This window comes from Pipistrellus kuhlii, unplaced genomic scaffold, assembly GCF_014108245.1.
Source record: "Pipistrellus kuhlii isolate mPipKuh1 unplaced genomic scaffold, mPipKuh1.p scaffold_m20_p_1, whole genome shotgun sequence".
In the NCBI taxonomy this organism is placed as follows: Eukaryota; Metazoa; Chordata; class Mammalia; order Chiroptera; family Vespertilionidae; genus Pipistrellus; species Pipistrellus kuhlii.
Genome location: NW_023425404.1, coordinates 177,920,181 through 177,934,932, shown reverse-complemented (window position 1 = coordinate 177,934,932; position 14,752 = coordinate 177,920,181).

Sequence of the window (14,752 nt, the reverse complement as noted above, 5' to 3'; positions counted from 1 at the left end):
AGTGAACATGGGTCCTAGGGAGCCACTTGGATTTCAATAGCAACTTTGTGTAAATATAGTAAAGACAATGCAGCCTCTGACCATATGGAGGCCCTCCCTCTCTCAGGCTGCATTCTGACACCGTCCCCTGTGTGCGACGTCCCCTGTGTGCAAACAGGTGAGGCTCGGACTGATGGCTGCAGATGACCTCTGGCCAGTAAAGTTCAGCTCTGCACTCAGCGTCAGTCATGGAGAGGAAGGAGGTTTACTTTTACCAATAGACCCACTACTGCTTTTGCTTTTTGTCTCTCTTCCATCCCTACCTTTCCTTCTGAAGCCCTTCACCCCCACACAACCTGGGCATGTGCCTTGACTAGGAATCGAATCATGACCTCCTTGTTCATAGGTCAACGCTCAACCACTGAGCCATGCTGGCCAGGTGGAGTCTCTCTTTATGAAGGTCAACTCAGTTCTCACTCTTACATAGATGGCCAGGCATCCAGGGTCTGGACTGCCACGGCACAAATAGCGAACCAATCACTTTGAAAACATCTACAGCTAAAACACAAATCTTACCACTGAGTCATTAAAACGTTGAATCAGCCTGTTTAACATACAGTGCTTCTGGGCTTTAATCTATTGGTAAAACTGCCAATATTCAAACATTAAAAACAACACACACCTTTATTTTGGAATGATTTTAGATTTATAAAAAAAAAAAAAAGCTGCAAAGATTGTATAAAGAGTCTCTATATATTTTTACCCAGTTTTCCCATAATGTCAACATGTTACATAGTCATGGTACGTTTGGCAAAGTAAGAAATTCATATTGGTACATTACCATTAGCGGAACTACGTCATTTGGATTTCCTCAGTTTTTTCACTAATGTCCTTCTTCTGTTTCAGGATGCAACCCAGCACGCCACACTGCATTTAGTTCAATTTTTTTGCCCACACAAACCTAATACTTTAGGAATAAGTTTAGGGACCAAAGAAAAAAAGTCTTCTTACAATGCAGCCATGAGGTCCTAGGAGATGGATTGGGGGACCCCTCATCATGCCTCAGTGGCCAGTTAGAGATGCTAATCTCATGTAGCACCTGGACATGTTCACAGGCTTCTTATTGGCCTGTCGTAGTGACAGTCATGAAATAGGAGCCCAGTGCACACATGCTGAATATCTACTGCTTGTCAACAAATTAAGTATTAGGTGCCCGGAAGCCCACAGGGACAGAAGAACCACTTCCTGCCCAGAAATCGGCCTCTGAAAAATGTCACTTTCCATCTAGGACTAATGCCACCTTGAGACACCAGGGTTTGTGTTAGTCTGCCAGGGCTCCGTGACAAAGTCCCACACACCTGGGTGGCTTCACCAGCAGACATTGACTTTCTCCCAGCTCTGGAGGCGGGAAGTCTGGGGTCAAGGCGTGGGCAGGATGGGTTTGAACTGAAGCCTCTCTCCTTGGCTGGCAGATGGCCACCATCTCCTGTCTGCACTTGGTCTTCCCTCTGTGTCCTGAGTCCACATTTCCTCTGCTTACAAGGATACCCATCATAGTGGATTACCCCCACATACCTCAGTTTAACATAACTCTTTAAAGACCCTGTCTCCAAATACAGTCACATTCTAACCTACTGGGGGTTAGGACGCCCCACATAAATTTTGAGGGGTGACACAACTTGGCCCATAACAATGCTGAATATATCTGAAGGGTAGGAGTTAAAAAAAAAAAAAAAAAAAAAGTCAGAGGAAGAATTTTCCTTAACCCAAATGTCACTCATCCTCAGAGGCCCACTCTGTTCTCTTCTTTCCTGACTATTCTGATTTTACTTCATGGCCGTGTTAGCTACTCTCAGAGAGTGTCCCCTCATTCTGTGATCACCCAGACTGGATCTCTCCAATGCCTTCAGCCTGCTTAGTGCATGCCTTCAGAAGGTACTCTCTCCATCTTTGTTTGGCTGATGGGAAAACCTTCCCAACCACCTGCCAATTGGGGGAGCGGGCATTCACAGTCCTGTTGCTGTCAGGGCCAAAGGGAAGCGCATAAAGCCCTTTCATCGTTGAAATTCTGTGCTTCTAAGAATGTGGGTGGGTCCACAGCACATTTTTCTAACTCCTGTGCATGAGTGTGTGTGTGTGTGTGTGTGTGTGTGTGTGTGTGTGTGAGCGTGTATGTTTGCGGCTGCAATCATCAGAATTTTTTTAAAGCTTATCTACAGGGTTGCAATCTGCATTCAGAGGCTTTCAAACATGAAACCCATCACAGTGTGCAGACGTTGCTGCCTGACAGACAGGGGACTGGGGGGAAAAATTAAATAATGAACAGGCCAAGGGCACCAGGGGCAGGAATCTGAAGTGTAAGCCTTCAGAGCAGACACTGTGATAAAAGCAGGCTGCAGGGAGAAAGCAATTAACAGGGAAGAGGCCAGGGAAAGACACATGGGCCCAGGGAGAGCTGACGGAGGACAGAGGGAAGAGGGAACCTGGAGAGGGTGGGGGAGCCGCGACTAGTGTGATTGCTGGACTGTCATTAGCCCCAAATTATCAGGCACCTGAATCAACAGGTCAAGAATGTGACCTGAACATACATGAAATATTTGTTTAGGAAGCCACGTGGTGGGAGGAAGACTCGGAGTTGCATTGGGGCAGTTACCTTTGCAGATGGCAGAATTAAATAACAAAAGTTCAAGCCAAGCCTATGGGGCCAGGGGGATTCTTTTTATTAATGTGCTGAAGAAAAACGGATAGGAGGCTGAGGGTGGGGAGTGGGCAGGGCTGGGACCCATCTCTTGTTGTGGGGACCAGAGGAGGGCATGGGGGAGGAATGCAGGGGACAGGCAGGGCCTCCATCCCTCCCCAATGGTCAGCAGCCCCACCCCCAAGGCATCCGGATTCCAGGCCTCCAGGCATCCAGGACAAAGGGCCCTCCCCCCGTCAGCCTTCCTGTTCCCGGGGATTGTGGAGCCAGGCCCTTTGATCAAACTAAGGGCATTATGTCCACAGATAGCTGCCTTAGAAACCAAGGTTTGAGGGCTGGCCCTGAGTCCCCTGGGTGTTCCCAGTGAAAGGGATTATGCCTGGCTCTCTTAGGATGTCTGCTTTCGCCCCTCCTCCCCTTCCCTCTACCACCAGGTCCTTAGCAAACCTTTGGGACACTGTTCCAACCTTAAAATGTGTCCTTAAGAGATGGGCATGGTGCGTGCATTCCCAACACAAATCCTTCTTCTTCAGTGTTTCTGGTGGTTGTGGCTTACACATTCTTCACAAATTTCCACAGGGAAATGAGAGTCCACCCCTGGCCAGAGTGCATCTCTGACAAAGATGTGCTCAATTTGTAGGACTCGAATTCTAGACCCAGTTGTCTGACTTACTTGCTGAGTCAGTTTTAGACACTTATCCTCTCTGGGTCTGAGCTTTCTCTTTAGAAGAAGAAGAAGAAGAAGAAGAAGAAGAAGAAGAAGAAGAAGAAGAAGAAGAAGAAGAAGAAGAAGAAGAAGAAGAAGAAGAAGGAGGAGGAGGAGAAGAAGAAGAAGAAGAAGAAGAAGAAGAAGAAGAAGAAGAAGAAGAAGAAGAAGAAGGAGAAGAAGAAAAGTTAGAAATAGATTAGGACTTTATGGCTCAGTTGGTTGGAGCATCATCCATACACCAAAGGTGGCTGGTTACATTCCTGGTCAGAGAACATACATACCCAGGTTGTCGGTTCGACCCCCAGTGGAAATGCGTGCAGGAGGCAGCCCATAGATATTTCTTACTCACATTGATGCTTCTCTATCTTTCTCTCTGTCTCCCTTTCTCTCTCTAAAAATCAATTTAAAAAGGTTTAAAAATTATTTTAGAAAGAATGTCTTTTTTGAAAAATTAGAAATATAGACTTGGCAAGCTCTGGAGCTAGATTTACAAATACTATGTTTGTTTGTTTTGTCACTGTTATGTATTCCCAAGAAAAACTGTTGGCCCTGCAATGACATAAGTGCTGTGCATTTCATTGGCTTCAAGAAATAGAGGGAAGTGGCAAGTGGAAAATGAACATCCCCTTCGAAAACTATTTTAGATGGCAACACTTTCTCCACAACTCACCAATTTATGAGGGAGTAAGACTGTAAAGCCTCTGGGTAACAGTTTTCTGATTTACTTAGGGGAAATATAATGACAGCGCTATTCTAGAAGGATCCATTTCTCTTGCTCTTGCCCCATGGACCACTTCTCTTCCTAGACACGGGGAATTCCCTTCCTCACAGGAGCAGTAAGAAGAAGCGTGAGGCAGGTGCCAGACAAGAGAAATGGATCAACTTGAGACCTACTAAGAATTGTTCAGGATTTGCCATAAGCTTTGTTCTTTAACAAAGCAACAAATTAGGACCTATATCTGAAAGCAGCTTTGCTAAGTAATAATTGAAATTCGGGAATGTGCTGAGAATATCTTAGAGTTGTTTTGTCATTACTATTGACACATTGCTCTGCCTTGGATTAACTGAAATTGATGAGATTACACCATAGTGGGTCTAGGTATCAGAATTTACGTAGTTCAGGAGTTCGCGCTCGGTGTCTTTTCTTCGGGATTGTACGGGGAAAGTTTCTTAATATCAGAATCTCGGGGTTTATTTAATTATTTTACTGGTCTTTGTTTTTAGATTCATTTTGATCTTCAGACCTGGTCTGGAATCTGCTGAGCCATCACTTCTCTGAGGCTGATCCCCAAATATCTACTTCCAGATACCATTTCTTTCTTGAGCCCCCGTTATTGTTACTAACCATTTCCCCTCGGATGTCCTTCAGGGACTCTAAAGTCAAGCACTGAAGGCTTAATTTATGATGCTTCCACCAAAAAGCTGCCTCCCTGACATCCTTTATTCTGTCACCAGCCACTCTGTTCTCCTGCCACCCAACTTAAACGTCAGCCTTACCTCTAACTAGTCCCCTCTGTCACCTGCATTCAGTCATCAGGTCATGTCAGGCTTCCTTCACTGTGTCTTTTCCAGACGCCCCTCCTGCTGATTCGAATGGCCGCCACCCTGGTCTGAATCCTCATCCCTGATCTTTTGTTAACCACTTTCTCCCCAACCCTCGTGCAAATCCCTTCAGATGCATTAATTCACTGGACAAGTACCTGCGGAGTGCTTCCTCGGTTATCTCCGAAACCCTCAGTAGCACACAGACTGACATCTACAGAATAAAATGTAAACTCCTGAACCTCCACCTCCCCTCCTGAGTATGGCCTCCACTCCCTCCTCACAGGCACCCCTTCTTCTCGACAAACAGTTCTGCTCAGCTTCCTCTGAAAATACGTAGCACACCCACTTCCTTGAATCACCTGGAAGTCCTTCTTTCCGCCCGTAACCATAACCATTTCTCCAGGGGCAGCTGTTCCCTTCACACAATTCCTATAACTTTATGTGTATTGCTCTGTTTCCTTTAGGATTGACACTTGCAAAATTGTATTGCTCTCTCTCAGTTTTCTATGTCTTGTTGCCACAACTGGACAGTGAGCCCCTCAAGAGAGACACAGTGTTTGTGTGCATCTCTGTGACCCATCAGCCTAATGGCATAACTTGTAAGAAGGAGGAAAAATGAACAACGATTGAGTCTCTGAGTCTCTACAGTTAAACAAAGACCTATACATATTGGGGTTTTCTTTCCTTTCCTTTTTAAAATCCTCACCTGGGAATATGTTTTCATTGATTTTCAGAGAGAGAGAGGAAGGAAGAGACAGAGAGGATGAGGGGGAGGAAGAGAGAGAAACATTGATTGATTGTCCCTCCCATTCACTCTAAGGATCAAACCTGCAACCTTTTGGTGTACGGAAAACACTCCAAACAACTGAGCCACCTGGCCAGCTTTTCCTTTTCACGTCTCACTTCATGTTCTAAGTCTGGGTCCAGCCATCTGTTCTTATAAATGAAGTGTCATTGGAACAGAGCCACACCTGGCCCTTTACATGTTGTCCCTGCAGCTTTTGTGCTACTGTGGCAGAGTCCAGTTGTTGTGACAGATAGTGCATGGCCAGCAAAGACTACAATATTTACTACCTTTCTATTTAGGAAAGTTCGTTTGTCCCTGGTCTAAACAAGCCAGAGGAGGCAAGACCCCTCATCCCCTTTCAGAGAGTTTGAATAAAATGCTGAAGGTTACACAGTGAATAAGGAACCCAATAAAAACTTGAAGTCCATCTATGTGATTCTAGGAACCCTCCCCTTTAACCCCGGATATATTAGGTGATTGTTAATGTCCAATGATGGTAAGGGTATTGTCTATGTAATATCTGTTGGCTAATCTTCAGACTTTTGCCAGAAGTAATCCAGGGGTTGGAATTAACTAAGATTTTTCAGGCATACATTACATCGCTACGACTGACATATACACATTATTTTAAACAATATTTTCTGTGATTTCCCACCATAGCAGTTACCTCGTGCTACTGTAATTACCTCCAGAAGGACTAACCACTTGAGGGCAGGGGCTCTGTCTTGTGCTCTGAGCTACCAGCATGGTCTGGGCACAAAATAAACCATCAACATATGCACATTGCAGGAGATCAGTTATACAAATGGCTATTCTTTTTTTTTTTTTTTTAATATATTTTATTGATATTTTTTTTACAGAGAGAAAGGGAGAAGGATAGAGAGCTAGAAACATCAATGAGAGAGAAACATTGACCAGCTGCCTTCTGCACACCCCCCACTGGGGCTGTGCCCACAGCCAAGGTACATGCCCTTGACCAGAATCAAACCTGGGACTCTTCAGTCCACAGGCCGACGCTCTATCCACTGAGCCAAACCGGTTTCAACTACAAATGACTATTCTTGAGAGAGAGAGAGAGAGAGAGAGAGAGAGAGAGAGAGAGAGAGAGATTATTTTCACATCTACCAGGTTTCATAGAAGTTAGGATGGAGGAGCTCCCAGTGTGGGGACCACCTCAGTTTTATTCCCTGTTCATCATTTACAAACTTAGCTCCCATGGACAATATGCCTGGTCCGTATAAACTTTCCTATTTTTACCCGGAAAATGGAAATGATACAGTTATCTTGATGAGATGAAGTAAGCCGAGTAAAGCACTTACTGTGATTGCTGGCACACAGCAAAACAATCAAAACGTAAGTTAGTTATTATTATTGGCTAACCGCCTCGCATCTGCGCTCATGAACTTGAATTCGCCTGAAGAGCCATAAAATTGCACAAAGTGGGAAAGGCAGCCAAAGCAAGCAGTTAAGCAAGCAAGGAGAGGAGGAAACAACAGAAGGACAAAGGAAGCAAAGTAGTCCCTCCTCTTGCTTTATCTCGGCGAAAAGTCTCCAGAAGATCTGTGTTCTCAGAAATATATCCTGCCCTGCTGAGGGACACGAGGGGAAGGACATTTTGCTCAAACAATGGTTTCCAAAGACAAGCCCCACATAATAGTACAGAAGAGGGGAATAAAAGAGTTTGCAAAGCAGCACACTTAATCATATTAATTATCGCACATAATAGCCGGCCATGCCAAAACTGGTCCCTCGCTGAGATTTGCATCATTACCCTAAAGTAATTAAGCAGCTGCCAGGCTCCTGCACCATGTGAATCAGTTCTACCTGGAGAAGCTATTAACATTAGAATCACACCCCATTTGGAGCCCTGACTTGGTGAATGTGATTGAGAGCTTGTTGAAGGAGGCGGGATCGGCCCAGGCCTTCCAGGGAGGAAAGGAGTGGCCGCTGCGGATGGCGGGCATCAATCACTGCCTGACGCGCGCTCCGGTCTTTCCTGCTGACTTTCAGAAATCCAATACAGAACGAGTGAGTCCCTTCTGGTCTCTTGGACGACTTCAGAAAAGCTTTCATTAAGACGTGATTCCCATTGATTTCCTGTTCCCTTTATTCTTTAAGTTCAGCTACAGAAGTCTGAGCTCTAAATGTCACTTAACACACAAGAAGAGAAAGTGGGGAGTGGGGAGGCGTGGAAGCAACTTCTCAGAAGCAGGCCTTTTTTCCTATAGGTTTTCTTTTTTTTCATCCCAAATATCAAATTGTTCTCTTTGCACTTTCCTCTTCAGTAATGTGGCTTTACATCTTCATTAAGTGGTTTCGAATGACATAAGGCAGAGGTCTATGTATTATCTAGTTTTGTAAAATTTAATTCTCAGAGTTGGGAAATTGTTCTCCCAAATGGATCATGCATATTCGGGAGCAGGCGGATGGCCAAAGGAAGTGAGATTTTTCAATATGCTGACTACTGCGCTGACATGATGTAAGTCTTCACAACGGGCCTCAGGGGACCCCAGAGGGCTCCAGGATCTGGTACCTGCCCTTCCTACACCCTCTTCCTAAAACATGGGTCACTTGGGTTTCTTCTAAGTCACTGTGTTTATACCATGAGACTCTACTTTCCTAAGCATCTCTCTCTCTCTCTCTCTCTCTCTCTCTCTCTCTCTCTCTCTCTCACACACACACACACACACACACACACACACACACACACACAATTGTTGTTTGAAGTATACTTCAAAATGCCTCCCTGTTTCTGGATTATTTTTCATGTGTGTGTGTTTGGTGGTGGTGGTGAGGATTGGGGGTACAGTTTACAGATTGAGAATATGAAGTAATTCCTATGTGCCTGACACTTGCTCTGATTGGCTTCCCATAACCGTTAGTCAAAGACAACTTCATGGAACTTGAGTGAGCTTCTTGCCTTTAATTTCTGATCAGCCACACCAGTCTCTTAGCACAATCCTAAAGAAATGGTGCCAAACTGGCAGAAAGCTCGAGGGAACAGCCAGGCAGAAAAGGGCCTGTGTATTATCTCAATAGTGAGAGGTACAGATGGGTGGCCCTCAGCAGCAGGGCCTTGACCCTTGGGGGGTAAGAGGTATTAAGGGCTGGATTATATCCCCCCTCCAAATCCATACATTAAAGCCTTTCCTCCCAATCTTTCAGAATGTGACTCCATGTGGAGACAGGGCCCTTTAAAGAGGCGACCAAGTTAAAATGAGGCCATTAGGATGGGGCCTAATCCCATCTGACTGGTGTCTTCATAAGAAGATAGAATTTGAACACACAGAGAGACGCCTGGGTTGTGCACATAGTGGAAAGGCTGCGTGAGGACACAGCCAGTAGACAACCATCTGCAGACCAAGGAGACGGAGGTCTCAGAAGAAAGCAAACCTGTTGACACCTTTTTCTTTTTATCTTCTTTTTTTTTTAATTTATTTATTGATTAAAGTATCACATATTTGTCTTCAACCCCCCCATTCCAATCCCCCAACCCCACCTCCACTCATGTCCCCTCCCCCCTATTGTCCTTGACCACTGGTTAGGCTCATATGTATGCACATAAGTCCTTTGGTTGTTCTCTCCCTTTTATCCCCACCCTCCCTTTGAGGTCCAACAGTCTGACCCATGGCTCCTTATCTCTGGGTCTGTTCTTGTTCATCAGTCTTTGTACTTTAGAAAGTTAGTTGTAATGCTATCAGCAAAACACCCATGAAAAACACACATGGTGTCAAAACAAGCCAAAGGAAAATCGTTTGGGCAAAAAATGAAAAAGGATCCCAAGTCAAATTTATAGAAAATATTCCTTTATTAACTTTTGGTCGAGAATATGTTTGTATATTTTCAGAAAACAAATCTGAGACCATGTGGATTCTAGCAACAGAGAGGAATTGACAGGACTACTCCTGACACCTTGACATTGAACTTCCAACCTTCAGAACGGTGAGGCATAAATGTCTGTTGTTTAAGCCACTGGACAGTGGCACTCTGTTAGGTAGCCTCTATAAGGAGGCCCAGCTGTAATGATTGCTATCACTTCTAGTCCTTCGCAAGCATGATGGGAAGAGGAGGAGCACCCACAGTGAGACAGATACTCGATGTACTCGCATTTAATCTTCACACGAGCAGGTAAAGCGATTGTCCTATTGTGGAAGAGGAAGCCTATATGCCCAGCGAGCGAAGGTGCCTGAGAGTACAGAGAGGGTCAGGTGTGGAGGCTCTCAGGCAGACACCATGCAGAGTCCCAGGAGCCCCTGACAGGAGGAAAAGTCTGGATCAAAGACAGAGTCCAGATGGGCTGGCTCTTCGCCTGTTCAGTATCACTAACACCGAAACCTGTCAAGGGCTGGCTAGAGTGGTCTAGTGACCCAGGCCACACACTGGGGGTTATAATCACGGCTCTGCCACCTACTAGCGGGGAGATGTCGGGCAAATCACTCTATCTCACTGAGCCTCCCTGCCTTCCCTGTGACATAGTAATACCGCTTTAAAGTATTGTGTTCAAACATCATAGGCTTAGTGACAACATTAGGTAAATTAATGAATTAATATATTTAAAATATGTATTGCCATGCGTATCACTTAGAGGGGGAAAAAACAATAGGTATCTATAGGGAGAGATTTATTTTTAAGGAATTGGCTCATGCGAGTGTGGAGGTTTGACAAGTTCAAAATCAGATAAGGGAGGCGCACAGGCTGGAGTCAGGAAGTAGTTCCCAGGAAAGTCCAAAGGCAGCCTCACGCAAGAGCAATGCTGCAGGCTAAGTCCAAAGGCCATCTGCTAGGGAACCTCTCTTGCTGGGAGGAGGTCTGCCTCTTGTTCTATCTAGGCCCTCCACTGATTGGATGGGGCCCACCACATTATAAAGATTAATCTGCCTTCCTTAAAGTCCACCATTTTAATGTAAACCTCATCCAAAAACACACTCACAGAAACATCCAAAATAAAATATGACCAACATCTGGGTACCTAGCCAAGCTGACACATAAAAATTATGCAGTGCTTGGCACTTAGTAAATGCCTACTATGATTCCTTTTATCATTCTTATTAACAGGAGGGGGGGGGGAGGAAGAACATTCTTTCTCTTATGATCTAATTGTGGTCAAACACAAATAGCATGCTCAGGGTTAAAGGAAGAAAAAAAAAATGCATGGTCTAAAAAGAAATAGAACTGACCAAACTGTTATTAACTCTTTCTCAGAAAGTGAAGAAGAAAAAGGGCTGGTACATCTATAAAAATAGTAGCTGTTTTACTCTCTCTCTCTCTCTCTAGATAAAAATTTTATCAATATTATATTATAATTACGAGATCTGTTTGAAAAAGAATGTAACAGTATTTTTTAATATTAAAATACTAGAGGCCCTGTGCATGAATTCATGCACATTGAAAGAAAATTAATTACAAGAAATATTTTAGAGGCTGGGGAGGGACCAAGGGAGGGTTCGAGGGGATGTCCAGCCCCTCTCACCCAGTTCCAATTGGCCAGACCCCTGCAGCAAGTTAACCTACTGGTTAAAGCATCTGCTCCCTGGTGGTCAGTGCACATCATAGCGACTGGTAGAGCAGTCAACCGATCGATTAGACACTTAGCATATTAGGCTTTTATTTATACATATAGATAGATGGATAGATAGATAGATAGATAGATAGATAGATAGACAGATAGATAGTTGATGAAATATCATGTTAGTTTCAGGTGTACAACATAGTGATTACACTGTGATCATCAGATTAAGTCTAGTGACTGTCTGTCACCACACAAAGTTACTACAATATTATTGACTATACAGTAGGTCCTTGGGTTACATCGGAGATCCATTCCTATGGCAAGATGTAATGTGATTTTTCACTGTAAGTCAGAACCCACCTACATAAGCACCTACGTCACTCACATGGAGCACATACACAGCAATAATGAAGTGAAACAGTGAAAAAATTTAAAAGAAAGGTAACAATTCCTGACCTTTACTTGTGGTAAGTAAATAATAAAAAACATAAAGCATATATGTACATACGTCAAAATGACAGAACTTTTTTTTAATATAAATAAATGGGAGATGGGAATGTAACCACAAAATGACGTACATCGAGTCTGACGTAACCCGAGGATTGTCTGTATTTCCTAAGCTGTATATTATAACTCAAAGTTTGTACCTCCTTTTATATTACAAATGGGTCTGCTTTTTCTCAAATAACTACAATGTGGTCAGACCTTCACGACAAACCTTGACCTAACTGGGCTGGTTTGGGCAAAAACTTCTCATTCATGACCTTCAATTGCTCCCACTGCAGTGACACATTTATAGAATTTCAGAATTAAAACAAGTCATCTACACAAGGAGGTACTGAAGGGCCACAACAGTAGGTAAAAGATGGAGCCAAGTAGGCAGGACTCTGAGTCCCCAAGTTCTTTTCAAAGAAATCATTCATTGTCTTCTCTAAATATTTGTCTTTCACATAAGATTCCAATCATTTATAGAAAGAGTTTTATGGTTAAAAACAAAACAAAAAACCCCACTGATTTGGGCCCAACACTTCATATGATGTTAGTGTAGCCCTGTCGAGTGTTCATTTAGTCCATGCTGAGGGATCACTGGATGGAGATGTTATGAAACAGCTAGTTCCATTGCATCTTTAGAAAGCAGAAAATGGTTACCTCTCTGGTGGAGTCAACCCAATCAATACAGCCATTTTGGGCTTTTAATTGAAAACAGAGTAACAAAGCTCTAATCTCCTCTCTTTCAAAGCTTCACTTTATGCCCTAAATTTTGTGTTTTAGAAAGCAAGGTGGAGACTGAAGACATTAAACTTTGATATCCAAGTCCCACAAGGAGGTACAGGACCCAATAGTAATGGAAGCCTTTTCCCGACTCTTCCTGCCAATGCCCACAAGGAATTAACTGTCTCCCCAAGGCCTTCTAATTCCTTACACAGCAGTTCTTAAGGCAGTTGTTCTTTCTTAATCATTGACTTTACTGTGTTCACAGGGAGGACAAGCACAGATAGCCTTTAAGGCCAGGAATAGAGAAATCCTTCTCATCACAAAGATGTGTGGCATTTGACATGCATGCTAGTGTTAGGAAAGAAGGGCTTGAGTGTGGGGTCTGTGTGAGGCAGAGAAGGTCCGACCGGACTGAGAGCACGCCCTGAGCGCCAGCTGCTCATGATATGAGTGCTGTTAAATCTCTTAATTTGTAAAATAATACGAAAATACAGATTTTCTTCCATGAGAAATTTTCTGATACTGAAGTGAAAAAAGAAAAAAATAATAATGAAGACTCCAACAGCAGAAATTAATGAACTGTACCATAGGCCACCATTTGACAAACTTTCGGCAAACCTTTATCCAGGGCACTCTGTATGTGGAATTTATCTGATATTGTATGTAAAAAAAATTGATCCCTCTTTATCAATTGGGCAATGTGTGGGGAGGAAGGGGTCAAAAGTTATTTTATGTAAACCTGTATTGAGGTTTGGCTTATTTTTAGTCAAAACGGGTCAAATATCTACAGTTCCATGAAGTTCAGCCTAGCCCTAGCTGGTTGGGCTCAGTGGATAGAATGTTGGCCTGTGGACTGAAGGGTCCCGGATTTGATTCTGGTGAAGGGCACATGCCCGGGTTTCAGGCTCAACTCCCAGTAGGGGGCGGCATCTAGGAGGCAGCCAATTGATGATTCTTTTTATTATTGATATTTCTTTCTCTCCCTTCCTCTCTGAAACCCATAAAAATATATATTTTTTAAAAAGTTCAGCCTAGTGGAACTGTCAATAAATATGGTACCATGAGCAAAGTCCTATGATCAACTTAGACAGTTCTTGATATTTAATGGCTGAGGATCAAGAGAATTAGAGAGGATATAAAATAAGAATGGCTCAAATACCATCAAAGTGTATGCCTCCCTCACTTAATATTCATGCATGACATACTGTCATTATAAAATCCAGTCAAATGGTTGTCCAGGCTCTGGTAAGCCATCTCCATGGGCAGGGACTTCAATGTCTCCAGAATTGCCTTTTCCATTTCTATGCAGAGTTGACAGCCAGAAATGTTCTTCATCTTATTAAGCAAAATCCCTTTTCACCTTGAGTCGCACTTCTGCCTACTAAAACCACACAGAATGAGGTGAATCATGCTTTCACATGCCAGTTCTTCAGAAATTTGAAAATAACACTCCTACTTTGAGACTGCTCTTTCAGTTTCTTTTGCTTTGAATCTCTCACTATTTGTATTGCTCCTATCTGATAACCTCTGTTTTGCTTTTATGTTTCTTAAACTGATCGAAAAACAGAAATATACACTAAGGAATATAACATAGAGCACAGTAGTAACTTCCTCTCTTTTGTTTACTAAATGTGTTAGTCAGGGCTTGGCTATCAGTTAATCTACTGTAACAAAAAGACTTCATAATGCAATTGTTCAAATAGGAGAAAAATCTATGTTTCTCTCTTGTAACAGTCTAAAGATAGACAGGTGTGTGATTTGTCCAGGCACTCAGATTTCATTTACTGTAAAGCGCTTTCTGTCTGCTAGGCAGTTTGCCCGTGTCTAGATGGTTATAGTTGGCTCTCACTGCCACAGATTCCAGTCTACAGAGAAGAAGGTGAAGAGGAAGTGGAGGGTGAGCAATGTTCTGATATGGAAGTGAACACAAGCTGGGCTCATCACCTCTGCTCCATGCCATTGGTGAGAACTTAGCCACGTGGCCACCAGCTGTAAAGATGACTAGAAAATGCAAATTGTATACTGGGGGTGAGGGGAAGAGAGTGTAACACTGCACTTTGCTAAAACTGGAAATGAGTTCTATTGCTAGGAACAAGGGAAAAATGGAATCAGAAAGAAATCTAAGAGTCACTGCCATGAGAAACAAGGAAAAACTACAGGCCCAAATTTTAAAGGAATTAAGAAGCCCTGGCCAGGTAGCTCAGTTGGTTACAGCATCATCTTGCTACATTGTGGTTGTGAGTTTGATCTTCAGTCAGGGCACATATATGAAACAACTAATGAACAACAAATTGATCTCTCTCGATCTCT